The sequence below is a fragment of the Ictidomys tridecemlineatus genome, chromosome X (assembly GCF_052094955.1).
Source record: "Ictidomys tridecemlineatus isolate mIctTri1 chromosome X, mIctTri1.hap1, whole genome shotgun sequence".
NCBI lineage: Eukaryota > Metazoa > Chordata > Mammalia > Rodentia > Sciuridae > Ictidomys > Ictidomys tridecemlineatus.
In genome coordinates, this window is record NC_135493.1 from 42,052,060 (window position 1) to 42,066,677 (window position 14,618).

Consider the following 14,618-nt stretch of genomic DNA (forward strand, 5'->3'; position numbering starts at 1 on the left):
GGGTTGGGGAAATATCTGGTAGGCCAGAAAACTACTTGACAGTAGTACTCACTCATCTTCAACATGTTCTGGTGTTTGACATGGTGGTATCTCTCCAACTAGTCAGTCTTTTGAAGATCAGGATTGGGCCAGAGTTATCTTCTGGCAAGCAGAAAAGCAAAGCTATTTCTCAGTACCTGTGGGCTTGGTTTTGTGTCCCCTATACTCTGTTATTTGAACAGATGTGGGGAAGCAGATTAATAAGACTGAAATTACTAATGTAATTTCCTTGTAGACCTCTTATCTGTAGATTTTAGCATTTTATCAACTTTATTGTGTAAATATGCCTCTCACCACAAGATGGTCAGAGAGTATTGTGGATAGTTCAGAGCAACCCTCTCACCACTCTTAATAGAAGTTCAATATCTATGTTCTATTGTTGATGGTGGGTCAGAAGTGTCTGTCATGTTGAGTAAAAAATTGAAAAGGGAAAAGAAAAGGAGTAAGAACTGATAGAAAGTTATTTCACTGAGAAAAAAAAGGAATCTATCTGTAATACTTCAATTGGACCATTATGAGTAAGAAAAGGTCATGGGATGATATTTGACTTTCTTGAAAGAATGTGGAATTTATTCATTTAAGGACAATTTATGGGGCACCCATTATGTGCCAAATAGACTGACACAATACTAGTTTGATTTTACAAGTGCTAGGAAAATAATAAAAAAAAGAATATGAGAAAGAATAACAATAAAGGAGATGGACTACACATGGTAGTCAGATAAATTCTCAATGAAAAAGTGATATTTATCTAAGAATTCCATCTGATAAATAAATCTTATGCTTTATTTTCTCCTATTTTAATCCTAGCTCTATTATTGGGTTATGGGGAAGCTTTTCTAAAGAAGAATTTTTTCCCATTAAAATAATAATCTTCCTTATACATTAAAGAGCAATCAAGATGCAGAATGGAAGGCAACTGATATTTATTGAACATTTGCCTTAAACCAGACCCTTTGCACATATTATTTCATTTCATTCTTATAATAGCCCTCTGATGTCTGTTATTTTTTTTCTGTTTGGTGGATGAATAAACAGAAATTCAAGATAGTTACATAACTTGCTCAAAGTAACACAGAAAAAGTAAAAGAAAAGTCTGGGACTCAAAATTAAATTTGGTTTCCCTATTACATCTATTCTGTTTCCATTGTACCATGATATTATCTAGCTGTATAAATTAATTCATCAAGAATAATAATTGGCTGTCATTAGTGAGGAGATACTACACTAACAGATTTAGAAACATTATTCCATTTAATCCTCAATTGTCTACTGAAGGAAGCACCAACTCATTGTAAATATAAAAACTTAAGGCCTCAGGAGCTTAAGTAACTTGCTCAAGTCAATTATGGATACTTACTTTCACTTCATCACTTTTAAATCTTTAGACTTATGATTAGAAATGTCTAATGTTCCCAAATGTGGTTCTGTCCTGAAGTCAGGTTGAAGGAAACATTAGTCATTCAATTGAGTCCTTACATTTCTTCAGTCAAGGCCCAACTGCACTGGGACTGAAGTGAAGCAGTAAAGCAAAATCATTTCTCAAATGTAAAATAATTGTAATAAAAGAGAGAATAGTGCTTGTGTTTCTCTTTTGTCAAAAAATACCATTTTCTCAGGAAATACAAGAATATACTAGGTCACATTAGAGTCTAAGCAAGAGAGTGAATTAAAGCTATGACATGTTGAAAATGCTTGCTAGTGAGCTTCTCATCCTTTTAAATACAGCTGTGGATATACTCATTTTAGATTTTAACATTTTCCCATGGGGATAGAAGTTTTGCTGTTTCATCCAAATAACCAATTCTTGCAAACATCATTTGCATAAGAGGTGGAGAATATCTGAAACAGAAGGGAGAGGGGTTGGGGCCCTGTAAACTTCTGAGGTTGAGTGTGCATTTAGTTCTGCATTCATTGATCACTATTCATGTATCTCTTTTCTTTACCTACATTGGAGATACTCCCTCATCATGCACAGCTTCTTCAATAATCTGGGGTATTCTCTGCATTTTCACCTCCACAAGACCTCTGAAAACAGAAGCTGCTAAATTCCTCAGAAAATGTCCACAAAACCTAAATATAATATGTTTATTCTCCTTGGAAGTGTTTAAATTTTAATAGTAGTAATAGTTAACATGTATTGTGAAGTCACTCTATTCCTGGCACTGTGACAAACATATTATTTCATTCAACCTATCTGATATTTAATGGGGTGTTATTATTAGTAGTAGTACCACTCTCATTTTATAAGTTTGGGAAAATTGGCTCAGAGAAAGTCATTTATTTTTCCAAGGCTACCCAGTTAATAAGTGATATAGAAGTGATTGCAACACAAATCTGAATAATTCAAGCCTGTGTTATTTTTTTTTACTTTTGTTAGTTGTAGATAGACACAATACCTTTATTTTATTTATTTATTTTTATGCTGTGCTGACAATCAAACCCAGTGCCTCACATGTGCTAGGCAAGCCCTCTACTCTACTGAGCCACAATTCCAGCCCCTCAAGCCTGTGTTCTTAATTACTGTAGGGTATTAAGATGAAAGAATAAAGCAATAACTGGGAATTTAGTTATCAGCAAGCTAGATGAGAGAGGCATTTGTGGGATGATGGACAAGTGAAATAGGTAGAAGACAGATGGTAGTTTCATGATATCCTCATATATACACCATGAATTAGGATGCATATTCCACTCACAAGTCATAATAATAAAGAATACCACTTCTGGGCTGGGGCTGTAACTCAGTGGCAGAGCACTTGCCTTGCTTGTGTGAGGCACTGGGTTCGATCTTTAGCACCACATAAAAATAAACAAATAAAATAAAGGCATTTTGTCCATCTACAACTACAAAAAATTTAAAAAGAATACCTCTTCCAAGTGCAATCTCTCTCAGTTTATATCATTATTGAATATGTATAGTATAGGTATCATTATTTTGTTATATTCATGAATGATCTTGCCTGGTTCTATTGCTAAATTGCAACTTTTGTGGGAAAGGGTAGCTCTCCCCGCTCCTCCAGAGATTTACTAACATGTATCCCAAAGTATTTAAACCTTTATACCACTAGAAACTAACCTTTGATGTAGTAGTACCGTTTGAAAGCAAATAAGTTTTATTCAGTGGTGCAACAGAATTCAAAAGTGTAGTCATCTATTTTCTTGATTTGCGGATTCTATGTATTTTGAGCATTGTGCTGTGATAAGTTTTCTTCATTCTGAATTGTGTAGCATGGGCATGGGTTTTTGAATCTTAAGTTTAATGGTCCTGCACCAATAAGGGGAAAAAACATTGACTTTTTCTTCTACATGGATTATCTGAGAAAGAATATTGCTAGTGTATCTGTCATTTATATACCCTTACTTCAAGAGACAGTAATTTTAACAAATTTCTTTTAAACTCCTGAGTTCATTTCAACGGATTCTACAAAAGGAAGTTGTACAACAATTTCTCTAGCTCTTCCTTTCCCTAATATTTCCCATTAGACAAGCCAACTTGAAAGAAGGAAGTCCTTTATCTCCTTAACCAGGAATGAGCTTCAGGTCTCACTCATATTATTTGTTAATCATTTGGAATGGGAATTCCTGGTATTTTATTTTGAAATATTGATCTTTTCTTTTGTGCAAAAGTAGCCTGTCTCACAAAGTTCCTGGGTTTTTCAAGATGACTTTATATACATTTTTAAGATGAGATTAGACTCCATGCTCAAAACACAATATCCCAAAATTATTTTTCAATTACTAGTGGTCATTGGAGGGTTTCTGTTTGCCTTTACAAATATACTCACACACTGAATTTTCCTTTAAGGGCAATTCTCAACAATATTTGCACAGGCTTGTCAAGCTACCAAATTCTTTTTTATTTATTTTTTTGGCTTGTTGAGCTAGGATTTGGCTTCCTTGGGCTTATGGCCTTGGCTTGGAATTTAATTTCCACTATGCAAATGAGAGCTTCAACTAATGGAAACTTTTCCTCTTTGAGATAATATTTTCCCAATATTATTCAAATATTTTACATTTATAAATTAAAATTTGAGTAATATCATATAAATAGTTTTAAAGGGTCTTCGAAACAAAGACTTCACTAAAAGAAGAAACACACCAAGTCCATTAACAAAAATACTACACTTTATTGATTTTGTTAGATTTTAGAGGAAAAAGTATATTTGGATCCTTTTAATGCAGTCTCATTTTGGTATATAATTATTTCTTTTCTAGTGTTCATGTTATAAACATTAACTGTCATTGAAGGGTCAAATGTGTTATATAATGTCTGCATTGTTATAGAATCAGTGAAAGAAAAATATTCCCTAATTATATATGCCTTCATTCATCTCTAAACTTACAATTGAAATATATATCCCTGATGTCTAAATGTTTTCTACAGGCATTATTATAGGAAAAAAAATCACTCTATTTTGTTTTTGTTTTCAATTTAAATTGAGAACTTTTAACATCTTCCCCCATTTTTATTTAGCTGCTTCTATTTTAGTTGCTTCTCTTTGAACTGTTGGGTCACTTGGCTCTTGGCACCATGACGGCAGCAATTTAATGAGGAAATGATGGGTTTTGCTGATCTCTGTTCTATCTGGATACCTACACTTGGCCAGATAACTGGTTTGGGGAGTGAAATAGAGTTAGCTCTCTCATAAAGGGCCACTCATTTTAAATGAGTAGCTATATGTAACTTAATATTATATTATGTGTTAGCTACATTCTGGTTAACACCCACCCTGCTCTTGTTGATCAAAAATAGTTGCCTTAGTTCTCCTCTTCTTCCTTTTCTTCTTGGTACTGGGAATTGAACTCAGGTATGATTTACAACCGAGCCACATCACCAGCCCTTTTATTTATTTATTTATTTATTTATTTATTTATTTATTTATTTATTTATTTATTTATAACAGAGTTTCACTAAGTTTCTGAGGCTGGCCTTGAATTTGTGATCCTCCTGCTTCAGTCTTCTGAGTCTCTGAGATTATAGGTGTGTGCCAGCTATCTTGGCCTTATTATGCAGAAAATTATCCTTACTATTCCCCACTGCAATACACTACTTGATAATGTTTATTATAAAATGTATTTGGGGGTCTAGAAGTGCGGAATCTATGTCATTGGGAGATTGCCTTTCTCTCTCCTCTCAAACCCTTATTAGTATTGAATTTTTAATTTCTTGCCCAGTGTGGTCCTTGAGACTATATTTTCATTATTGTAATAGTTTTGTTGTATAGTGTAATTCATCAACTTTAAAAACAGCTCTGTTCCCCAGCAATTTGTGCAGTCATAGCAGCAGCACCAATATATGTAGGTATCCATGCTGTGAACTTTAATGTGCTGAAACCCCTCCCTGTCCCACAATGAATTTCTATCTGACTTGCTTCAGTTCCCAAAATTCCCACCATACCCTTTCATTCCTTGGATTAAGTCTTCACTGAAATCTTCTCCTAAAATGTGTATATTCCTGGGGGGTATAATAACTCATCCTGAGTTTTTAATTCCATGCCTTAACTGAGTTCATCAAATTACATCTAGTAGAAAACAGGCTAATATTGGGGCTGGGGATGTGGCTCAAGCGATAGCGCGCTTGCCTGGTATGTGTGCGGCCCGAGTTCGATCCTCAGCACCACATAAGAATAAAATATTTTGTGTCCACCGAAAACTAAAAAATAAATATTAAAAAATTCTTTCTCTCTCTCTCTCTCTCTCTCTCTCTCTCTCTCTCTCTCTCTCTCTCTCTCTCTCTCTCAAAAAAAAAAAAACAGGCTAATAAACAGAAAAAATGGAGAAATAAAATATCTTGAATGTTTCTGGGTTTTGGGAAACAAACTTGAAACCTAGGTTGGAGAAATTCAACAATTTTGTCAATTGATTCTAATTTAAAGCACATTAAAATAGCATAAACTTGTTTACGTGGCAGCATATTACATTAGACATTGCCCATCTTAGTGATTCACACAGTTTTGTTGCTGTTCTTTTTATTCAACATTGTTTTTCTCCCACTTTTTTCACTTTGAAAACCATGTTGGAGATCTTTCTTCTTTTACTCCTCTCTTTTTAAGATTCTTGGGGTAATCTCTTTAAGGCCATTTAAATTTATTATGTTCTTCTTCCCAAATATTTTCTAACCCTGTATAGAGAGAGGAGGGTGAAAGTTGTTTACTGATAGGTTAGGGCATCAACAAGAAAAAATGAGAAAATCACTTTGTTTTAGAAGTGACTTTTTTAAAAAAAAATTTAAAACATTCACAGACTAACAGTGAATTTTCTTAATTTTATTTTTTGCCTATCAAACAAGGGAAATTCTATCTGTCTGCTATCTTTGTAACTCACTGAACTGAAAAGTTATAGGAGACTTTAAGTATCTCTGCTCAAAGGTTAACATCTTTCTCCCAATCAATAGAACTTAGAATCATCAGGCTTGCATTGTAGTTTCCAATTTCTTTCCTTTCAGGTCATGGTGGTCTCCTTCCTAAGCTTCTTGGGTGGCATTTTAAACTGATGGGTAAGAAATGAGACTAAATGATGTACAAGAGAGAGGAAGAAGCAAGCTTAACTGTAGACTGCTGACTCGGAGGAGTACTTTTCAAAAGAAAGAGGCAAGGACTTGGACATTCCAGAAAAAAAAATCTTTTAAAGCATTTTATATTTATATCTGTGTTTATTGTTGGGACTATAACACCTGCTGCCTGGGTTATTATAGGAATTAACTGAGATAATGAATGTTAAAACAGTTTGTAATAATGAATGACACAAATGTTACTCTGAAATCAATCTGCTAGTCTCATCTGTTTCTCTATCTCCATTCAATTGCTAATATTGCCCCCCAACTCTATAAAATACCCAGAGAGAATCACTGTTTTTTGTCTTCTTTGCCTGAGTATCTTTTGACTAAACATCAGTTCCGGAGGTAAGCTTTCTTGGATTTGATTCTGAATTTTGCTTCTTCTAGGTATGTTCTATCCTTATACCAGTCACTTCTACAGGACTTGATTTCTGCTCTTGTATTTAGAGGGTTACATACAATGACATATGAAAAGCATATGCATAGTTCTTGGAATATAGTAGGTATTTTGTGTGCTAGTTCTACAGGTAAACATTAAAAGCACAAAGAAAACTGTCCAAGTAGAACCCCTACGTCTTCTTCTTACTGACTCCCACCTTTCCAAAGTGACAACAACTCCTTAGTAGTTTTTCTGGATTTTGCATTTTGGTTAAAAAGGCAGGTATATTTACCCTTGAATATGGAATATGCATATTCTGAAGTGCTGCTCAGTCCTCTTCATGTGTCACTTGTGGAACTGCACACTTACTGGAAGAAGCTGACCTTCACAGAGAGAGGCCCATGCTCTTTGGTTAAGGTTATAGGAACAGCTGTGTACCCTGTGAAAGCCTCCAAAGAAATGCATTGGCACTTATGATAAGCTTTTCTCAGCATGTTGACATTTCTATTGGCTTCAAATAGCCCTTGATATTTTAATACATTTAGGCAGTTGATAGGCCATTTCCTAGCAAAGTCGGACTTAGCTACAACAGAGCCTGGTGGTTTCCATATGTGGACCTTAATACTTGAATTATCTTCCAAGGTTTACTTTTAGAACACTTGACAGGCACATAAATTTACTCATATCAACCTCATCTGTCATTATAATTCACAAATGAGGTTTTCATGTCTCAGTGGTATCCTTGCTTTTCTAACTAAGCATCATTTTCCAAGTATTCCATATGCTCTAGATTTCTTTTGTCCTTTAGGACACTCATGGAAGCTCTGCCAGAATTAAGAGCCTGTCAAAGTTCTACTACAAACATAGTTTTATTACTAATGTGGAGCAAAGGGTAAAGAACATATCATAGAAGTTATAGCCAAATCTAAGCCTTCTTACATTGTAGCCCAGTTATGAACATTTTTCTATGATGTTTTGTAAACATTAAGAACTTACATGTCCACCCAGCTTTTAATCATAAATTTGATGGCTTCTACAAAGCAACTAAGTGGAGGTGATAAACTTAACATGCAATACTATCAATAGATTGATTATGAGGCCTTTAAAAATTTTCCCCCTAAAATATCCCAAGGAATTCAGAGAACTTTATTCTCTCAAAAGAATTCTGCCAAGTTGAACCAGAAATGAGAAATTATTTAGGCCCAGCCTATGCTCAGTACATATAATATTGAACATATTTCTTTTTGAACATGACTTTATAGAGGTAAACATAATATGAATGAATTAGGTTTTTTTTTTCATTTTCCTTTCCTTCTTCCATCAATGATCTGGGTCGTGATGGTCATAGAGACTCATGCAGAGGAAGAAAAAGTCAGAGGAAAAGATAAAGCACATGGAAGATAGATAAAAAATTATGAGACAGAGAATGGAAAAAAACATGAAGTTAGACACTCTGAGGAGGGTGTTACGGTGGGATTTGGGTAGTAAAAGGAAATGAAATTTGGAACCAGGATCCCAGGAGACCAGCATGATCTGAAGGATCTAGATGTCAAAAGGTTAGTTATTCTATGTAAATATCTGGGAATTTGAACTCATTAGAAAACTAGAATTTTGCTTTATGCAAAGTCCTAGATATAGGGCTTTGGTTATAAAATTTTTGCTAACAACAATTTCATAATTGATAAGACTCACCTATTCAAATCATTTTTCTTTCCTTGTCCCAAATGTCCTTCAGCTGAGTATATAGGAGTCACTATTAGAATAATCGAAGTCATAGGTATTTCATTATTAAACATTTATTTTCTTCTCTATTGCATATGTCTATGCAAATAATTAATGTGTCTTAAAGACAGTATATACTGTCACAACCGAGAAAAATCAGGTAACCATCAGTATTGCTGGAAATGCAAAAAGTGTATCCACGACAATACTCACAAGAAATTTTCAAACCAACTGTTTTTTTTCCCAGTCATTTAGAAGTTTGTAGATCTCCTTGGTTTCTCAGTAATTTTCCCTAAGTTGTACCATAATAATACACCAAGATCACAACACTTCAAAATGGCTGATATTTGAGCAGGATCTCATACTCCTCTACATTGGAAGCTTAAGATATTTGCCCTTCTACACATCAGAAGGTTGGAGTGAGTGCCACTCTTTCATCAGGGTTGTTCAATCCATTACCTCCTTACAACTTTTCACCCACATAAATGGCTTTGTAACTTTAGAAAAGTTACTTAACAAAGGCTGAGCCTGAAAATACTCATCTGCACAATGGGGTAAGTTTTTTACCTTACAGGGTCACTATAGAAATCAAGGAGACAAAGTATATAAAATATTTGTGATAGACTTTATGAATTGTTCCACAATATTCTATACTAAACTTCCTCCTTAATAGTAGAATGATTAATTTTATCTTTTCACATAACCATCTGAAATTTCTTTCCTATATGTTTTTGCATCTGAGTGTAAATTATGTGACTAATTTCTGAATAATGGGATAAAGTTGGTAGAGGCAAGAAATTATAAGCAATCTCCAGCTAACTTCCAGCAAAGGACTGAATCGTGCTATCTGCCAGGTATATAAATTTTGGAAGAAAAGTTCTCCTAGTCTTTACTTCACATGAAACTACAGCTTCAGCTAGGACCTTTCCTGAAGACTTACAGAGGATGCAGCTAAGCCATGCACAGATTCCTGACCCACACAACTGTGAGTTGTTTAAACTGCTAATTTGGGGAACTAATTTTAATGCAGCAATGGGTAATTGATACAGGGATAAATGTGGAGGTTGAAATATTTGACTTCTAGGGCTGGGGATGTGGCTCAAGCGGTAGCGCGCTTGCCTGGCATGCGTGCGACCCGGGTTCGATCCTTAGCACCACATACCAACAAAGATGTTGTATCCGCCGAGAACTAAAAAATAAATATTAAAAATTCTCTCTCTCTCTCTCCTCTCTCACTCTCTCTTTAAAAAAAAAAAAGAAATATTTGACTTCTAGAAAATGTTCTAAGACATGGTGTGACCTGCTACTGCTTTCATTTGATAGCTGGATTAAGGATTTGATGCCTGGAACTCTAGCAGCCATTTTAAAATACAAAGAAGAACAATAAATCGAAGTGAAACTGGGTACTCAAGATTGTTATTTATAATACTATTTGGATCACCTACATCTACCTAAACAATAAGAAATTAATACCAGTCGGGTGGCTCATGGCTGTAATTCCCACAGCTTGGGGAGCTGAGGCAGGAGGATGATGAGTTCGAAGCCAGCCTTGGAAACTTAGTGAGGCATTAAGCAACTCAGTGAGACCCTGTCTCTAAATAAAATACAAAATAGGGCTGGGGATGTGGCTCAGTGGTCAAGTGCCCCTAAGATCAATCCTTGTACCAAAAAAAAAAAAAAAAAGGAAGAAAGAAAAGGAGTCAGTGTCAACTTTTTAAAGTACTATTTTTTTCTTTGTAAATTTTCAAATGAAGACAAACTACCTATAATTAATTGTGGTACCTGACACTAATCTAATCATCTGGTAAATATATAAGAAATACTTCTTCTTTCTATCTAGCACCACAGAAGAGTGAATACAAATATCTGAAGCATAATACTGTTCTTTTAGGAACACATAGTCTATTTTAAAATTGTTTTAATGGTTGAGTTAAATTTTTCTTACCAAACTCCACCTCCATTAACCTATCATTCTTAACATTTAAATATACCAGTTTTTCTGAATGTTGATTTCTCTTTTGTGATAGGAAACATACAAAACATGCATTTTGTGATAGCAATATGTACCCTTAATTCTATCAATTGATCAAAAATGTAGATTTTATATATACACACACACACACATTTGAGTTCTGGTTTTGTAACCAGCAATCTTTATGAATCTACCTAAGTCATTTACAACCTCAGAGTCTCAGTCTCCCATCAGCAAGAGAGGAATAATAATATTTTTCTTCTTCTTAGTGTAGATTAAATGAGATAATACACCTAAAATATTTAGTGTAGTGCACCACACAAGTAAATACCATGAAAATGGTAACTACAAATATCATATTATTTGGAAGGTGATAATTAATACATATCTCTAATCAATACATTTTGTGTTTATCCTGGCCTAATTTGGTTCTAATATATAATATGTGGACTTTCAGGTTCCCTGAAGACAATACTTAAAGAATTAATTAGTCTAACGTTGAAATTCTCAGGCACAAAGGCAGAATAAGAATGCAGTTTTTTAAAAACATTTTTAGGCATCCTTCCCATTCCTCTCCATTCATGGAGTCACTCTCCATTTTTATACCTATGGCAGACCCTAAAATGACATCAGAATATTATTTTAATTTTTCTGCAGAACTCCACAGGTACAAACTCTCCACATCTTATCTCACATTTATTCAATCTTTTACTATGACATCTTGTTTCTTTGTTGTTGAAGAAGCTCTTTCTTAGTCCTTGATTTCTATATTAACCTCATGGAAAGACCTAGATACATACATACATCATCATTACCTGATCGCTGGTACTACTTACAGACACACAATGTGTATAAAGAAATATAGTGGTCCAGTTTTGGTCTCTTCCATGGATTTTATGCTTCTTTTTGCACCGAGGGTCATCTTTTAGATATTTTGGCAAATATTTGCTGGCCTAATCTTCTGGAAGTCAGAGCTAGTCACATAATCTACTCCCAGGTTCATATGAATTTCTTTACACTACTCATCCAGCTGCTTTGGTTTGTTGGAGACTGCTCAATACTAGAATTTTCATACAAAGCTCTCTGCTCTCTACCCCACCCAAGAAGTTTAGTTCCCTCAGGGGTGTGATCAGAATTGAAATCACTGGAAAATTATTGTAGCTCTAATTGATGATAAAGAAATCCTGAGCTGCCCCCAGGGTTTAGATGGCTCAGATATTCTGTACAAATGAGCTTGTAACAGAGAAAACAGCATCTCTATAGACTTCAATGTTAGCAAGGAAGTATATTTCTTATACAGGAGAAAGATATTCTATCTTGTCTTCATGAAATTTTAAGGTGATATTCTTTCTTTTTCCTAGCCATGTGGCTGTAACTGGTTGCAAAATTTCACTACTTAATTTCCTTTTTGAACGTTTGAGGAATACACACACACACACACACACACACACACACGTACACATATGTATGTATTTTGTATATGCATTATATATATATGCATTATATATATATATATCATTATATATTCTCTAGAATGAAGTTAACAGATTGTTTTGAGAAGCATGTTACTAATCACTAATTGGCAATCATGGTTTTAATCAATGATACTGTCCATAAATTTTTTTAAAGCTATAGGCAGAGACAGCTAATATTTCCCTAGTTGATGTAATAGTCTACCAATTTGGTCGTCAAGTACATTTTCTCTATGAGTCTTACATTGTTGCATATTCTATCTTACTTAAATGTACTAGGATGATCATGATTTAAAAAAAACTGAATATAACAACAGTTTGTAAGGATGTGAAGATTTTGGAACCCTTATAGATTGCTTGTAGGAGTACATAATGATGCACATGCCATGGAAAAATAGTTTGCTAGTTCCTTAAAAAGTTAAACCACAGAATTACCATATGATCCAGTGAATGTACTATTAGGTATATATCAATAAGAATTGCAAACTAGTGTTCAAATAAAAGCCTGTATATTAATGTGCATAGCAACACTATTCTTGCTAGCTGAAACGTGGAAAACATGCAAATGTCCATCAACTGATGAGTATATATACAAACATATACACATAATGGAATACTACTCAGTCAGTAAAAGAAGTGAAGTACTAATATATGCTAAACATTATGAACCTCAAAAAGATTATGCTCACTGAAATAAGTCAGAGAGTAAATGTCACATATTGTTTGATTTCACTTATATGAACTATTCAGAATAGGTAAATGTATAAAGGAAAAAGCAGATGAGAGGTTAGCAAGGCCTAGGGAAAAGGGGGAATAGGGGAAAGAAAGAGTGAGTGCTTACTGGATATAAGGCTCTCTTTTGATATGAAGAAAATATTTGGGAACTAGATAGAAGTGTTGGTTGGACAACACTGCAAATGTACTAAATGTCTCTGAGTTGTGTACTTTAAAATGGTTAATTTTATGTTCTGTGAATTTTACCTCAAAAATGTGAAATGAACTCTGTCTTATTGGTTCAGCTGGGAAGTGTACTGACTCCTTTAAAAGGCAGTAGGCAGTCATCATTCATATTAGTTTCATGGAAATTTGTTTTTCAACAGTGAGGTTTACATTTTGCATTTCTGAGATGAATTTGGTTTAGGAAGCAGAATACAGAAAAAGAACTTCTAGAGGTAAAAATATGTATTTAAAGAAAGTATTATTAGCTATTTCACAGAGTCAATATCAAGTTAAAAGTTTCCTTAGAGGCCATATAGGTCAACCTAATTCCTTATTAAAACTTAGTTGTGTGTCATAGATCATGGCTGTTGAAAATCAATGGGTCTAATACTTGTTTTTCTGTTTAACTTGTCACATGTTGTGTTCCACTGACAATATTCTGTTTTTATTCCTCAGATATGCATTTTATTTCATTTCTTGATTTCTTTGTACTTTTGGTCTTTTTTCTTGGAATAGCTTTCTTACATTTGGCTACGTAGCAAAGTTGCTCCTCTTTCATGAACTAAGTCAAAGTGTCACTTCCTCAAGCTGACTTAGTTTCTCTTTCCTCTGTTGTACTTGACATATAGCACATGCAACTCTGAATGCACTTAGAACACTTATAATTACATGTTTGTGTCTTCATTTCCTCCACTAGCCTGTGAATTCCTTAATAGTATCTATACCCTTTTTCTCTGAACTGTTTGTAGTGGCTAGAAAAGTGCAGAGCCTATAAGAAGAGCTTAGAAAAGTTTGTTGAGAAACTTAATTACACAAATGACACAATAATATTGTTTTTCTTGGAGGAAGGAGAATTATAAAATATCATTGGAAATTCTGTGATATCTGAGGGTGGTTGTAGTTGCCATAGAATTCTTTTTGAGAATTTTAGCCACAAGGAATCCTGTCTCAAAGCCTCAATCATTTATCTCCTCCCAAGATATAATGTCTCTGCTGTTTTGTTCCCAGCTTCTCCATTTGAGAAAGGTTCCTGATTATTTGTGCTGGCAAAAGTATTTCCTGTAGATGCTCTTAATGTAAAATACAGCATTCTGAGATCATGGGATCTACACTGAAGAACTTTTTTTCTACTTGTATCTGCTGCCATGGCTCAATTGTTCTGAAGATTTGGCCACTTTTTTGTGACCTGATTTTCTCCAAAAAAGACAACTCCCTCATCCCTAGAGCCCTTGAAAGTCTCTAGAAGCTTTAGCAAGGCAGATGATTCCGCCAACTTCAGCATTCTGCCAGTTTCCATCCTGTACATGTTTTTAACCCTCGGGGTAGAGTGAATGCCTGGAGATATTCTTTCATAACATTTGTTTGGCAAGAAAAACATAAAAAAATGATAGCAGCCAAGGGTCACAGTTTCTACATCCTGCAAGAATATCTTTAAGCATATTCTGCTTTTATTTTTGCAGAGTAAAAAGCTCAGAGCTTTGTACAACTCTTCACATTATTTTTTTTTATTTTTGATTTTTAATTTGTGAGATGGGGCTA